Here is a 14,715-nt window from a genome sequence, read left to right on the forward strand (position 1 = left end):
TTACCAATCATGATACTCATATTGATAGAAATGATTAATGGTACCACATTAATTGAAATAAAGGGTGATTTGTATGCCCAAGACCAATGGCTCTCTATTCTTGTGGGGCATAAAAACTCCATTTAGAGATTTTTCAAGAAATACATGCTCGGGTTTACTTCAGCAATTCAGAAAACACTTCAGAAAGTATAAGGAGTATACAAGTCAAAATTTTATAAGGCTCCACAGATGATTCTAATATGCACCAGGGTTGGGAACCATTGTGATCAAGTATAAAACATTCCAAAATGTCCATAAATCTGCCAAAGCAATGCATGAAAGTTTTATGCAATTTTAGTTTATATTAATTTAACTTGGCTTAATTTAATCTAATCATGGAGTACCTGGATGGCTCATTTGGTTAAGCATCTGCCTTCGGCTCAGGTCATGATCCCAAAATTAAGCCCCGCATCAGTTTTGCCTCTCAGTGGGGAGTCTGCTTCTCTCCCTCTACCCTTCACCATGCTTGCGCTCTCTCTCTCTCTCTCTCTCTCTCACATACACACACACAAATAAATAAATGAAATCTTAAAAAAAAAAAAAAAAACAACCTTATAATCTATTCATGACATGCTCTTCAGAAGGACTCATCCGGGCTCTGGGTAAACTGAGAACACTCGTGGAAGAGGAATTGTTCTGGAAGCCAGAAGCTAAAGAATCCCTTCACCCGTGGAACTCCTCTGAGTGAGGAAGGTGCCTGGAGGAGAGGGTCTACCACCAAAACTGAGCCAGGACCCATGTATGCAGGGTCATCTGACCTGTGGATTGGTTCCTGTAAGGGCTCTAAACCAGAACTAGATCCTAATAAGAAATCACTATAGAAATGGCTGGCCTTGAACTTCATCTCTATAACTTGAGAGTTCTTGGTTTTCATGGAGTAATGATATGTGATCAATTAAACTTGACATTTTTTTTCTGCATTCTCTCCAACACAGAATTTTATGATCAGAGGATACCTCAAGGCACTTTTTGAGCCCTGCATTTCTGACAAGAGAACCATTGACATTTGTATATTAACTTGCCTTCACATTAATCTTAAAAGCATGAAGTCTTGGTACAGGGTGGGCCAAGGAAGACAAGTCAAGAAAATTATTTTTTTTTTTTCTTCAGACCCTCTTAGCTCCTTCGGCCTTGGCTGCATGTCAGTCTCCCAGGTTTTGAGGCATCAATCCAGACTTTTTTTTCATCTTTGTATCAGAATTTCCAGGAGGAAAATAGTTTAATCAACTCTATTAGATTGCACACTCCTCGGAACAGGACTACCAATATATTTTTTTGCCAAATTCTTGACATAGAGTGGATATTCAAAAATATTACTTGCAAAAAAAAATATTACTTGCAAGAATGGATGGAGTCTTTAAAATGTAAATTCTTGATTGCACTAAATATTTTATGTGTGCAACACCTTAGGTCCAAGGGATATGATTCAAGGTTTTGATTTGAGAGGCCGAGTGGGAAGGAGAGAAGTAAGATAGGGTAATCACACTGATCACTAACAGAACTAAAATATGTTTGGAAAACAGCTTGATATGTTACCACACCATAATTTTTGAGAGTGATGTGGACCATAATGTGTTGATCAATTTCTAAGGTTCTTTTTTTTCCAGGATCTGGATGCAACTTTCTAATTTTTGACATTTTCTAAGACTGATAGAGTCTGATTGAATTCCCTCCACTTGAAAACTCATAGGAAAAGCACTGTTAAGACCTACAAATTACCTAATAATTCTCTTCGATAACTTTATGACATTAACAAAGATTATAGACCAAGAAGGCCTTGCCATGAAGCATGGCAGTGGGAGGCTTTATTCACCTTCCTTTTCACTTCCCACAAGTTGTCTTTAAGTGACCAATTATCATGTGTAGGACATAATCTCACCTTTGAAGGAAGATCCACAAGTCCAGTATTTTCATACTAGCTTAATATTTATTTCCTCAAGTTCTGGTTTTAAACTTAATCCCTAACCAAAAGAGGAATCCAAATATCCAATGTTGATTTTTATAAGTGGGCCATTTGGTACCCAAACCATATGTTCTATAGTTCTAATTCATGAAAAGATGTGATAGAAAGACTTCTGTTTCAAAAAATTAATAAGCATTAAATAGCTACTAGCAATGCATCCTTTCATTATAGTGTACTTATGTTCATGGCACTGTTGATGTAATACATTTTAAATCAATAATATGCACAAGAGCTAACAGAACATATTACATTTTATAGCAAGTTTTATACCAAAATACTGCCCAAAAGGGATAGTTGAATTGACATTTCATGTTCCTTGGATACATGGAAAAGCAATTCTACATCAGCAAAAGAAGATAAGTAAAAATAAACATAACAAACTTACTTAGAATTCTAGGGCTTGTTTGTTATTTTATTTTTTTAAAACATTTTATTTATTTATTTGACAGAGAAATAGCACAAGTAGGCAGAGCAGCAGACAGAGGGAGAGGGAGAAGCAGACTCCCCGCGGAGCAGGAAGCCTGACGTGGGGCTTGATTCCAGGACCCTGGGATCACAACCTGAGCCGAAGGCAGATGCTTAACCGACTGAGCCACCCAGGCGCCCCTGTTTGTTTGTTTTTTTAAATAGTGAGGTTAAAGAAGAGACAGCAATAGAATAATAGTAGGGGACTTCAGTACCCCACTTTCTTTTTTTTTTTAAGATTTTTTAAATTTTTATTATTTATTTGACAGAGAGACACAGCAAGAGAGGGAACACAAGCAGGGGGAGTGGGAGAGGGAGAAGCAGGCTCCCCGCAGAGCAGGGACCCTGATGTGGGACTCGGTCCCAGGACCCTGGGATCATGACCTGAGCCGAAGGCAGACGCTTAACGACTGAGCCACCCAGGCGCCCCTAGTACCCCACTTTCAACAATAGTTAGAAAGTCAATGAGGAAACACTGTATTTAAAGTACATGTTAGAGCAGGTATAACTAACAGGCACAAACAGAACCTTCCATCCAACAGCACAGACTGCACAGTCTCCTCAAGTGCACATGGCACATTCTCCAGGTTAGATCATGTGTGAAGCCATAAAACAAATTTTAATAAAACTTAAGATTGAAGTCACATCTGACATATTTTATGACCACAGTGGTATAAAACTACAAATGAATTAGAGAAGAAAACATAAATTTTACAAATATGTGGAAATTAAACAGCATGCTCCTGAACAACCATTGTGTTAAAGAAGACATCAAAAGGGAAGTAAAAAAATAGTTTGAAAAGGAAAATGGAAATACAACATACCAAAACTTATGGGATACAGCAAAAGCAGTACTAAGAGGGACACTTAGAGTGATAAACATCTACATTAAGAAAACAAAAGATTATAAATATACAACCTAACATTACACTTCAAGGAACTAGAAAAAGAAGAAAAACTAAGCTCAAGGTAGTAGAAGGAAGCAGAAATAAATGAAATGGGAACTAAAATACAGTAGGAATGGGTAATAAAAATAAAAGCTCCAAATCATTTTTGAAAGGATAAAACAAAATTACATAATAAATAAATAAACAAAAGACAAACCTTTGGCTAGACTAAGGGGAAAAAAAGAGAGAAGCTGCAAATAAATAAAATTAGAAATAGAAAAAGAGACATTACAACTGATAACACAGAAATACTAAGAATCATATGAAACTACTATGAACAGTTATATGCCAACACACTAGATAACCTAGAAGAAACAGATCAATTCCAAGAAACATACAATCTAACAAGATTGAATTATGAAGAAAGAGATAATCTGAATAGACCGTTAACAAGGAGATTGAATCAGTAATCAAAAACTTCCCAACAAAGAAAGGTCCGGTAGAAGATGGCTTCACTGATAAATTCTACCAAATATTTAAAGAATAATTAATACCAATCCTTCTCAAAACTCTCCTAAAACATAGAAGAGGAGGGAACACTTCCAAACTCATTTTAGAAGGCCAACATTATCCTGATACCACAGCCAGACAAGAACACCATAATGAAAGAAAATTACATGCTACTATCTCTGATGTACGTAGATGCAAAAATTCTCAACAATGTATTAGCAAACCAAATTCAGTAGTAAAAGTAGTTAAATAAATCAATAGCCACAATCTAATGGGATATATTTTTGAGATGCAAGAATATTTCAACATACACAAATCAAAAAACATGATATACCACAATCATAAAATGAAGAATGAAAATCATAAGATCATCTCAGTAGATGCAAAAATAGCATTTGACAAAACTTAACATGAAAGATAAAAACTCAACAACTTAAGTATAGATGGAATATATTTTAACATAAGGGCCACAGCTAACATCTTACTTGGAAATAAGGCAAGGATGCCTAGTCTCACTGCTGTTATTCAGCATAGTACCAGAAGTCCTACCCAAAACAATTAAGCAAGAAAAGATAAATAAATAAAAGGCACCCAAATCAGAAGGGAAGAAGTAAAATTGTTGCTGTCTCCAAATGACATGATGTTATATATGGAAAACCCAAAACACTGCACCAAACAGCAACAACCAAACAAGCAAACAGAAACCAGAACTAATCAACAAAGTGAAGTTTCAGGATACAAAATCAGTACACACAAATCTGTTGTATTTCTATACAGTAACAATGAACTATCAGAAAAAGAAATTAAGAAAACAATCCCATTTACACTTGCATCAAATTTTTATTTATTTATTTGAGAGAGAGAAAGCATGAGCCTGCGTGCCCTTGAGAGCAGGGGGAGGGACAGAGAGGGAGGGAGAGGGACAAGAAGACCCCAGGCTGAGTGTGGAGACCAATGCAGGGCTGATCTCAGGACTCTGAGATCATGACCTGAGCTGAAACTGACTGAACCATCTCCCTGCATCAAATATTATTAAAATGTTCATTCTACTCAAAGCAATCTACAGATTCTGTGCAATCCCTATCAAAATTCCAACGGCATTTTTCACAGACATAGGAAAAACAATCCTAAAATTTTTATTGAATCAATAAAGACCTCAAATAACTGAAACAATCTTAAGAAGGAAGAACAAAGCTGGAGGAATCACACGCCTTGATTTCAAACTATCTTAGAAAACTGTAGTAATCAAAACAGTATGGTTTTGCCTGAAATAGACACCTAGATCAATAGAACATAATAGAGAACCCAAAAATAAACCCACACATATACAATCAATTAATTTTTGGCATGGAGCCAAGAATATATGATGGGGAAAGGACAGTCTCTTTGATGAACGGTGTTGGGAAAATTGTATATCCACCTGCTAAGAATAAAACATCATCCCTATCTTATAGCATATACCAAAATCAACCCCAAATGGATTAACTAACTGAATTAATACCTAAAACTATAAAATTCCTTGATGAAAAATATAGGGGGTAAGCTCCTTGTCACCACACTTGCCAGTTTGTGTGTTTGTGTGCAAAGGTGATGAAAGCAAAAATAAAGAAGTAGGACTACATCAAATTAAAAAGCTTTTCACAGCAAAGGAAACCATCTACAAAATGAAAGGCAACCTATGGAATGGGGTAAAATATTTGCAAGCCACATATCCAAAAAGGGGTTAATTTTCAAAATATACAAGGAACTCATACAACTTAATAGCAAAATAAGAAATAACTCAATTAAAAAATGAGCAAATGACCTGAAAACACATCTTTCCAAAGAAGACATGCAAATGGTTAACAGATACATGAAAAGGTGCCCAGCATACTACTCATCAAAGAAACACAAATCAAAACTACAATGGGATACCACCTCACACCTATTAGAATGGCTGTTATCAAGCAGCCAAGAGAAAGGGAACCCTTGCACAATATTAGTGGGAATGCAAACAGGTGCAGATGGTGTGAAAAACATTAGGGAGGCTAAAACTGTTGTAAACAAGCAACACACTTGTTTCTTACTACATATGTGGTCTTTGGTTCATTTTTTCATTTCTTTTAATTTTCTTCTTTCTTTTCTACTGAGGAATTATCAGTAGACCTAAAGACACTTGAGAGTAAACACAGTAAAGCAAGTCATCCATGTGAACTTTTAAAGGATTTGGGAAAATAGAAGCATCTAGATTAAGATATGGATGAAAAAGAGGTCAATCTCTAAGATACATTGTTAAATCCCATTATCACAAGCATGAGCACAATACAATTTCTTCTTTTTGTATTTTTAAATTATGGCTAAATATCAAAGCCAATTAGTTTTGGCTGTAATACCTTTTTTGATAAAATAACTCGGTTAATAGTTAGGAATTAGTTATAATGAGACTTGTATGTCAGACAAAAGTTTGATAAGAAAGAGATAAAATAATGAAAAACAGGGAAATTTAGAGGATTTTAAATTAAAAAAAAATATTTACCTATATAGGTAAGGATCTATTTATTGGTAAGGATACAGTTTAGGAACCGCTAAATAGGATGATGCTACATGAAGCTACGGTTAGTTAGCAGGACACTGTTTCCATCCTTGGATCCAAGACTGTAATCCAGAGTAAGGTGTGGTTAGCAGAGTCTGGAATCAGGGAAAGCTGTAAAGAGAAGGCTACCTTATACATGCTGTGACGCAGATATCGACTTATACACTAATGAAGTATTTGTAATTGTTCACAGGATTTGTACATATGCCTTTGTAATTAATTTAGAGAAATTCACTATGAAGCACAGAGAGTTAAAACCTTTTGAGCAAATGGCTCAGAAATCAGAATTCACCTGTAGGGAAAAGGAGCCAATGGATATCATCCAAATTACATAATTTGTTATATATAGAAGATGTTGATACTGAATACTGCATCTTTATAAGCACCAAATTGGTGTGACCTAAACTTTTTTCCTTCTAAATCTGTGTGTATGTTTGATGATAGAAGAGCGATAGAAGAAACATAGCTTGTAGATTCTGCCTCAGCACTCATATTAAACATTTTTCATTAAAATCTTGAAAAAATCAAGAAAAATAAAGAGAGACAGGGCATATTCTTTTTTTTTTTTTAAATTAAACTAGTGCTGCAGTTTCTTAAATTTGGAGTATGTGAGTCAGGATTTCTTTTGAGAGATTTGGCAAGAATATAGGTCAGGGTCCTCAATTTTTAATCTTTCTAAATTTGTGGGGAAATTTTGTGTATATATATCTCCTAGCAGATGCAAGGCATGGTATAATTTAAAGAAAAGATGTAAAAATGAAACACTGATACATAAAAATAGCCAAGTAAAACATGAGGTTGTAATTATAATCTTTGATTCACAGTAGGATTAAATAAAAAATTAAAACTTGAAAAAAGGTATGTGATTTCCTCCAGGATACAAAATTAGCACCAGGGTTGAGTTTTTACCTGCCTCTTCTACTTTTGCTGGATCTAATTCCATGTACAGAAAACACAGGAGTTAGAATAAAGTGATTATTTTTCTCTTTTACTTCTCTGGTTATCTGTTTGAACTCATCTTTTCTTCACTGAATTTTCAGAATGTTTCCTACAGGCCAGTGGGTAAAACTCATTAATTTATTAAGCTGTAAAGGAACTAGAACTCACTGTAATAATACTTGAATCAGTGGTATAATGTATGCCATTTGGATGTGCCTACTGTGATCATTGCCATCATCACCAAAACATTCGATTTGTTTCCACAGGCAGAATGCTTGACCTCCAACAATCTCCCTTTATTCATATTTAAAGAGGACATACACCAGGAATGACCTTCCTTTTATAGCCCCCTCTTTTTGCTTCCCTTTTAATTTATCTCTTTTGGAAATTTCTAAAGTTAGCAAAATGAATCCTTTCACCTACTCTACAGAGTATAGGGTTAATCTATACTTTCACCTACTCTACAGAGTATAGGGTTAATCTATACTTTCATCTATTCTACAGAGATTAGGATTAATGCTGGTCTTCTGTTTCCAGAAGGTAAACTATAAGATAGAGTCCACTCTTTGGGATTCTCTCAGTATTTGATGTTATCAATAATATTATTAATTAGAGTTAATAGCTGCTAAACTATAAATGCCAAAAGAGCAAGTTTAGGCTTGGCCTTTTTAACCTTTATTTTAATATGTAGTAGTTGCTCAATAGATAATTGTCAGTGAATGAATACATTTACTACTCCTTCCTATATGGCAGATGTCACATTTTCTCATTTAATTATTATAATGAACCTAAACAGCATTATTATGCTACAGTTATTGATGAACAAAGAGAGGAGTTTTAGGAGGGGAAGTGACTTGTCCAAATTTCCCAAGTAATAAGTTTCAGAAACTCCTTGAGACCAGTTCTGTGTCATTCCAAACCTTCTTTCCTTAACTACTGTTCTTCAGCTCACACCCTATTTCCCATCTACTGCTAAGTCCTGACATTATTCACTCTGGAAACTTTCAGATCTTTGATTTTTAAAAATGGTACATGGGTCCAGAGCATAAGAATTTCTCTCTGAGGTAATACAACGGCAATTTGTGAGGCAGACCTAGGAAAATGTGAAAAATGTGAAGCAGGCATTTAGTCAAACTGTTCCTTCCCATTTGTATAAAACTTAGCCCACCTCATCGCACCTGGCTATTCATGAAGCTCAATTTATTTCTCAACCTCTGGAAAGCTTATTTTTCAGAGCTTCCATTATTTCCCATTTCAACATTTTTTTTAGTTCAATCTAGCTCACTAAACCTGTAAGTGCTAATGGGTAGTCTGTTGCCTTTCCAGGTGTTATAATTGGGTTTTAATGAGGGTATTGTGAAGGTGGTATATTAATTCTCTGCATTGCTTGTAATGATGACATTTATCAGACACTGACATATTTAACAGAAAACCCATTGTATTTACTATAGTCATATTTTCCCTCAGGAAAACGTTTCTCTCAGCTCTTTCAAATTGTGGTTATTTCCTAACACCACCTGCATCTCAGAGCCAGGGGGTCGACCTGGCATTCTTCTCCTCTACCCACTTGCTAATATCCTTGCTTTTTTCAGCCCCCCCTTCCCTCATTTTGTGTTACCTACACCTGTCAACTTCCCACTAGTGCTTCCTCATTCAAAGTTCTAGGTCAAAGGTCATTTTCTCTACCTCAGGTTCTCCCATCATCCTGGTGGCTTAACCATCTTCACAGATAATGAGAACTTTAGGCTCTCAGTTTTTTGATTTTATTCCAGTACCCTCCACCCACTACCGTAGGCACCCACAGTCCATAGTCACACTTTCAAACCATGGTTGGGATTAGGGTTAGACCAGTGAGGCCCTCACTTTGGGGGAAAACCTTAAGGGATGCCAGTGAAACTCAATAATCAAGATAAATCATGTTTTAATGTGGTATTTAAAAAAGTGATATAAGGATTCTATATGAAATAGTATATCAAAATATTAAATAAAGTCAGGATCAATACATTGAAGTTAATGGTTATTTAAGATCTTGGTCAAGAGAAATTGCCAAACATAGCCGTTCTCTCAACTGAGAATGAGATAAGTGAAGGACCAGATTTTGAAAACAGTACCGATGAGTTTTCTTTCCTGAAAGCCAGGAAAGTAAAATCATTATATATTCTTACTCTGGAACAGAATAGTAGTTTCACTTAAAAATAACCTTGTATGTTTTAACACCCTACTTCGCAATTTTTCATTATTTTTTTCAACCATTTTAATGTCCTCAAAAAATAACCATCCAAAGCACATGGCGCATGTATGGGACAGCTCACGTTTTTGCTTTGGCCTCAGGCTCTGATATGGTTGCACATGGCACTAACCACTGATCCTTACAATTGTTCCATCGTGTCTATGGGTTCCCACCTCTCAGCACTGCCCACTCCTGGGGCAGCGAGGTACCCACAGAAACATAGAGAAACCCTTGTTAGATTGGCAAAGAGACCCTTGGCTCCTGAGAGATCGTCTGCCTGGACTTTCACCTCCATCCCGTAGTGGGAGTGAGTCCTCCTGAGCTCCACATCCTAGCGATATGAGTCGGCTGTGATAGAGTGATGGACTCCTGGCTCTATTGAGGCCACCCACTACAGGAAGTTTTATAGCAAGATGTTTATGTATCTTAATGTCTTGGGCCAGAAACTCTAAAAGAACCTCGTGTGTGGTAAATTATTTCATGGCACAGCTCTCTCCGTGCCATTTTTAAGATTTCTTATTTCAGTGTTTGTTGCCAGTGTCTTGGTGGTTCCCAGTGAGGAGAAATTATTGCAGTGAGCACTGTTGCCCAAGTGTTGGCTTCTAACTTAGTCTGGAAATTCCCAAAACCCAACTCTCTATTTCCTTTTGTAAAAAAATACACTAGGAATTGATTTTGGCATGATCATCTACCCGTTTCAACTTCCCCAAAATCTGCTTACTGGAATAGAACACTTCAAAGTAAATTAACTACAATAATAATCATCTTTGTGTGCTATTGATTGTGATGTTTTGGAGAAATAAATACCTCTGTTCTTTTACAAATATTCAAGAAATGTTGATTTTAGCGACTTTTGGGACATAAAATTTTCCTATGAAAATTGATAAATGATAATTTCCATGACCATCAAGCAGGATTAAATAAAAATGAGATTAAAAACCACAGATAACTGAAGGACCTATTGTGCATGAATATTTTTGTACAGGTTTTCTTCACAATGTAATTTTTATTTTTTGTTATTTTCGTATATATATTTTAATGTAAAAATTTTGAGACATACAAAATTATTCAACTTTCTTCAGCATATATGTGTACATATATAATCTCACGATAAAATATGCTAAAATAGTTTTCCATAAACATGACTATGTCAAAATTTTAAAAAAACTATTTTTATAAAGCAATTTAAAATTACATTAGAGCAGTCTGTTTTTACAGGTTATTCTTTGAAACCAAATCTGAGTCCCACATGAAGAAAAAAGAAATTATCTATTACAAAATACAAAATTACCATAGGCAAATTGTTTTAAATGGCTCACGAAGTTTAGGAAGATCTTAGGTCTGCACTAATGGTTGAGTTATACAGTTTAGTATCATAATGATAAGTTTAAAAACATCACATTTGTTTTACAGAACTTTTGAAGAGAAAATAGTACTAATAGTGAATATACATGTAACATAAACATAACACAGTGAACAAACTGTAAATTCCATTTGTATGAAATTATACAGCAGGCGAGGAATCTATACAGAAATAAATCAGACCAGTGGCAGGTCTCTGTGGGAAGGTGAGGTATTGACCCGGGAGCATGAGGGAACCTTCTGCGATGATGGATATGCTCTGTGTCTTCCACAGGTGTGCCATTTATCACAACTGTAAACCATAACACTTAAAATCAATGGACTTCACTATTTATTAACAATATCATAATAAAAATAAGTAAACAAAACATACTTCAAGTTGAAAACTGTTTTACTATTTTTTTAGTTCTAAAAAGTCTACCTTTTAAATATAGTGTTTCAGGTAGTGATATGTAGTATTCAATTTAAAAGAAGGAGGGTAACATGTCATCTGCAAATAGTGAAAGTTTGATTTCTTCCTTACCAGTTTGGATTCCTTTTATTTCTTTATGTTGTCTGATTGCTGATACTAAGACTTCCAGTACTATGTTGAATAACAACGGTAAGAGTGGCCATCCCTGTTTTAGTCCTGACTTTAGAGGAAAAGCTCTCAGTTTTTCCCCATTGAGGATGTTATTAGCTGTGGGTCTTTTATATATGGCCTTTATGGTGTTGAGGCATGATACTCTATGTAGAAAACCCAGAAGAGTCCACCAAAAAATTGCTAGGACTGATACATGAATTCAGTAAAGTTGCAGGATATAAAATCAATGTACAGAAATCTGCATTTATAAACACCAGTAATCAAACAACAGAAAGAAATCAAGGGACTGATCCCATTTATAATTGCACCCAATTATAAGATACCTTGGAAAAAACCTAGCCAAAGAGGTAAAAGGTCTGTACTCTGAAAACTGTAAGACATTTATGAAAGAAATTGAATAAGACACAATGAAACGGAAAACCTTTTCATGCCCATGGGTTGGAAGGACAAATATTGTTAAAATGTCTATACTGCCAAAAGCAATGTATACATTTAAAGCAATCCTATCAAAATACCACCAGCATTTTTTGCAGAGCTAGAATACAAAATCCTAAAATTTGTATGGAACCACAAAAGACCCCAAATAGCCAAAGCAATCTGAAAAAAGAAAAGCAAAGCTGGAAGCATCACAATTCCGGACTTCAAGGTCTATTACAAAGCTGTCATCATCAAGAAAGTATGGTACTGACACAAAAACAGACACATAGATCAATGGAACAGAATAGAGAGCCCAGAAATGGACCCTCAACTCTATGGTCAACTAATCTTCGACAAAGCAGGAAAGAATGTCCAATGGAAAAAAGACAATCTCTTTAACAAATAGTATTGGGAAAACTGCACAGTAACATGCAAAAGAATGAAACTGGACCACTTTCTTTCACCATATACAAAAATAAACTCAAAATGGATGAAAGATCTAAATGTGAGATAGGAAACCAGCAAAATCCTAGAGGAGAACACTGGGAGAAACCTCTTTGACCTCGACCATAGCAACTGCTTACTAGACATGTCTCCTGAGACAAAGGAAACAAAGGCAAACATGAACTCTTGGGACTTCATCAAGATAAAAAGCTTCTGCACAATGAAGGAAATGGTCACCAAAACTAAAAGACAGCCTTTGGAATGGAAGATACTTGCAAATGACATATCTGATAAAGGGTTAGTATCCAAGATCTATAAAGAACTTACCAAACCCAGCACCCAAAAAATGAATAATCCAGTTAAGAAATGGGCAGAGGACATGAATAGACTTTTTTCCAAAGAAGACATATAGATGGCCAACAGAGTCACAGAAAGATGGTCAACATCACTTATCATCAGGGAAATATAAATCAAAACCACAATGAGATACCACCTCACCCCAGTCAGAATGGTTAAAATCAACAACATAGGAAACAATAGATGTTGGGGAGGATGCGGAGAAAGGGGAACCCTCTTGCACTGTTGGTGGGAATGCAAACGGGTGCAGCCACTCTGGAAAACGGTATGGAGTTTCCTCAAAAAGTTAAAAATAGAGCTACCCTATAATTCAGCAATTGCAATACTAGGTATTTACGCAAAGAATACAAAAATACAGATTCAAAGGAGTGCATGCACCCCAATGTTTACAGCATTATCAACAACAGCCAAACTATGGAGAGAGCCCAGATGTCCATTGGCAGATGAATGGATAAAGAAGATGTGGTATGTATATATGTGTGTGTGTATATATATATATACACAATGGACTATTACCCATCAAAAAAACGAAATGTTACCATTTGCAATGATGTAGATGGAACTAAAGAGTATTATGCTAAGCAAAATAAGTCAGAGGACGACAAATACCATATGATTTCGCTCATATGTGGAATTAAGAAACAAAACAAATGAACATGAAGGGGGAAGAGAGAGGAAAACCATAAAGCTGACTCTTAATTCTAGAGAACACACTGATGGTCACCAGAAAGGAGGTGGGGGGGGCTGGGGGGCAGGTGATGGGGATGAAGGAGTGCACATGTCGTGATGAGCACGGGGTGATGTATGGAAGTGTTGAGTCTCTACATCTGAAACTAGTATTACACTGCATGTTAAGTAACTGGAATTTAAATAAAACTTTGAAACTAACAAAAAAAAAGGAGGAAGGTCAAAGCTGACTGTGTGGATGGTGGGCTATTTCCAACAGGGTGGCAGAATAGACTTTTTTGAGAAAGTGACGCTTGAGCAGAAAGAGGAAGCTAATGAGGCCCCAAGCCACATAGGCATCTGGAAGGAAAGCTTTTCAGGCAAAGGATATGGCAAGAGCCAGACCAAAATGGAAAGTGGGAACTGTGTTTAAATTACCAGCATAATGGCGGAAGCCAGGGAGTGAGAGAGAGAGACAGGAAAAAAGAAGAGCTCAGGTTTGGGGCGCCTGGGTGGCTCAGATGGTTGAGCGTCTGCCTTCGGCTCAGGTCATGATCTCAGGGTCCTGGGATCGAGTCCCGCATCGGGCTTCCTGCTCCTTGGGAGCCTGCTTCTCCCTCTGCCTCTCTGTCTCTCATGAATAAATAAATAAAATCTTTAAAAAAAAAAAAAAAAAAAAAAAAAAAAAAAAAAAAAAAAAAAGAGCTCAGGTTTGAAAATACTTTTTTTAAATATAACACGGTATCTTATGAACCAAAGTGTACCGATTAGTCCTCTCCCTGTGAGATAGAATGTAGCTTTCTAAGTGGGCACAGGGCTCTATTTCTCACAAGGGCGTTGTGTATTCTGATAAGTGAATGTAACAGAGATGCTTTTAACAACATAGAGCCACTCAGAGTAGTTCCAGCAGATGCCGGAAACTGTGCAGGATGGAGGCTTCTCTTTCTGTGAAAGGAGAGCGCACAGCGGGAGTGCCTTCCATGATGTAGCACTACAACTCTTCACCCTCTGCTGGTTGCCTCTTGACATCTTAATAAAATTACTTACACATCTTAACCCACTTTGGCTCCCTTATCATCACCTCTAGAAATATATGTCTAAGTCAAGCATAAAGATCTTTTTTTGGAATAATTAGGAAATTCTGCAGACAGTGAAGTATCACTTTCAACATTATAATGCTTGATTATAGAGCACCGAGTGCTTGAGAGTAGATACAAGACATTATGCTACCATAGGATGTTTTAGCCTTGCCCTTTGAAAAGATAATTTATCATTCGGTTT

General features: G+C 36.2%; 1 protein-coding gene across 8 annotated transcripts in view; it reads left to right on the plus strand.

The window, feature by feature from the left end:
- PCDH15 (protocadherin related 15) overlaps positions 1 to 14,715 on the plus strand; it is a 794,976-nt gene that overhangs the window by 64,105 nt on the left and 716,156 nt on the right. The window lies entirely within an intron of this gene.

This window comes from Mirounga angustirostris, unplaced genomic scaffold (assembly GCF_029215605.1).
Source record: "Mirounga angustirostris isolate CCGP_5_RB_7025 unplaced genomic scaffold, mMirAng1.0.hap1 SCAF_6, whole genome shotgun sequence".
Taxonomy (NCBI): domain Eukaryota; kingdom Metazoa; phylum Chordata; class Mammalia; order Carnivora; family Phocidae; genus Mirounga; species Mirounga angustirostris.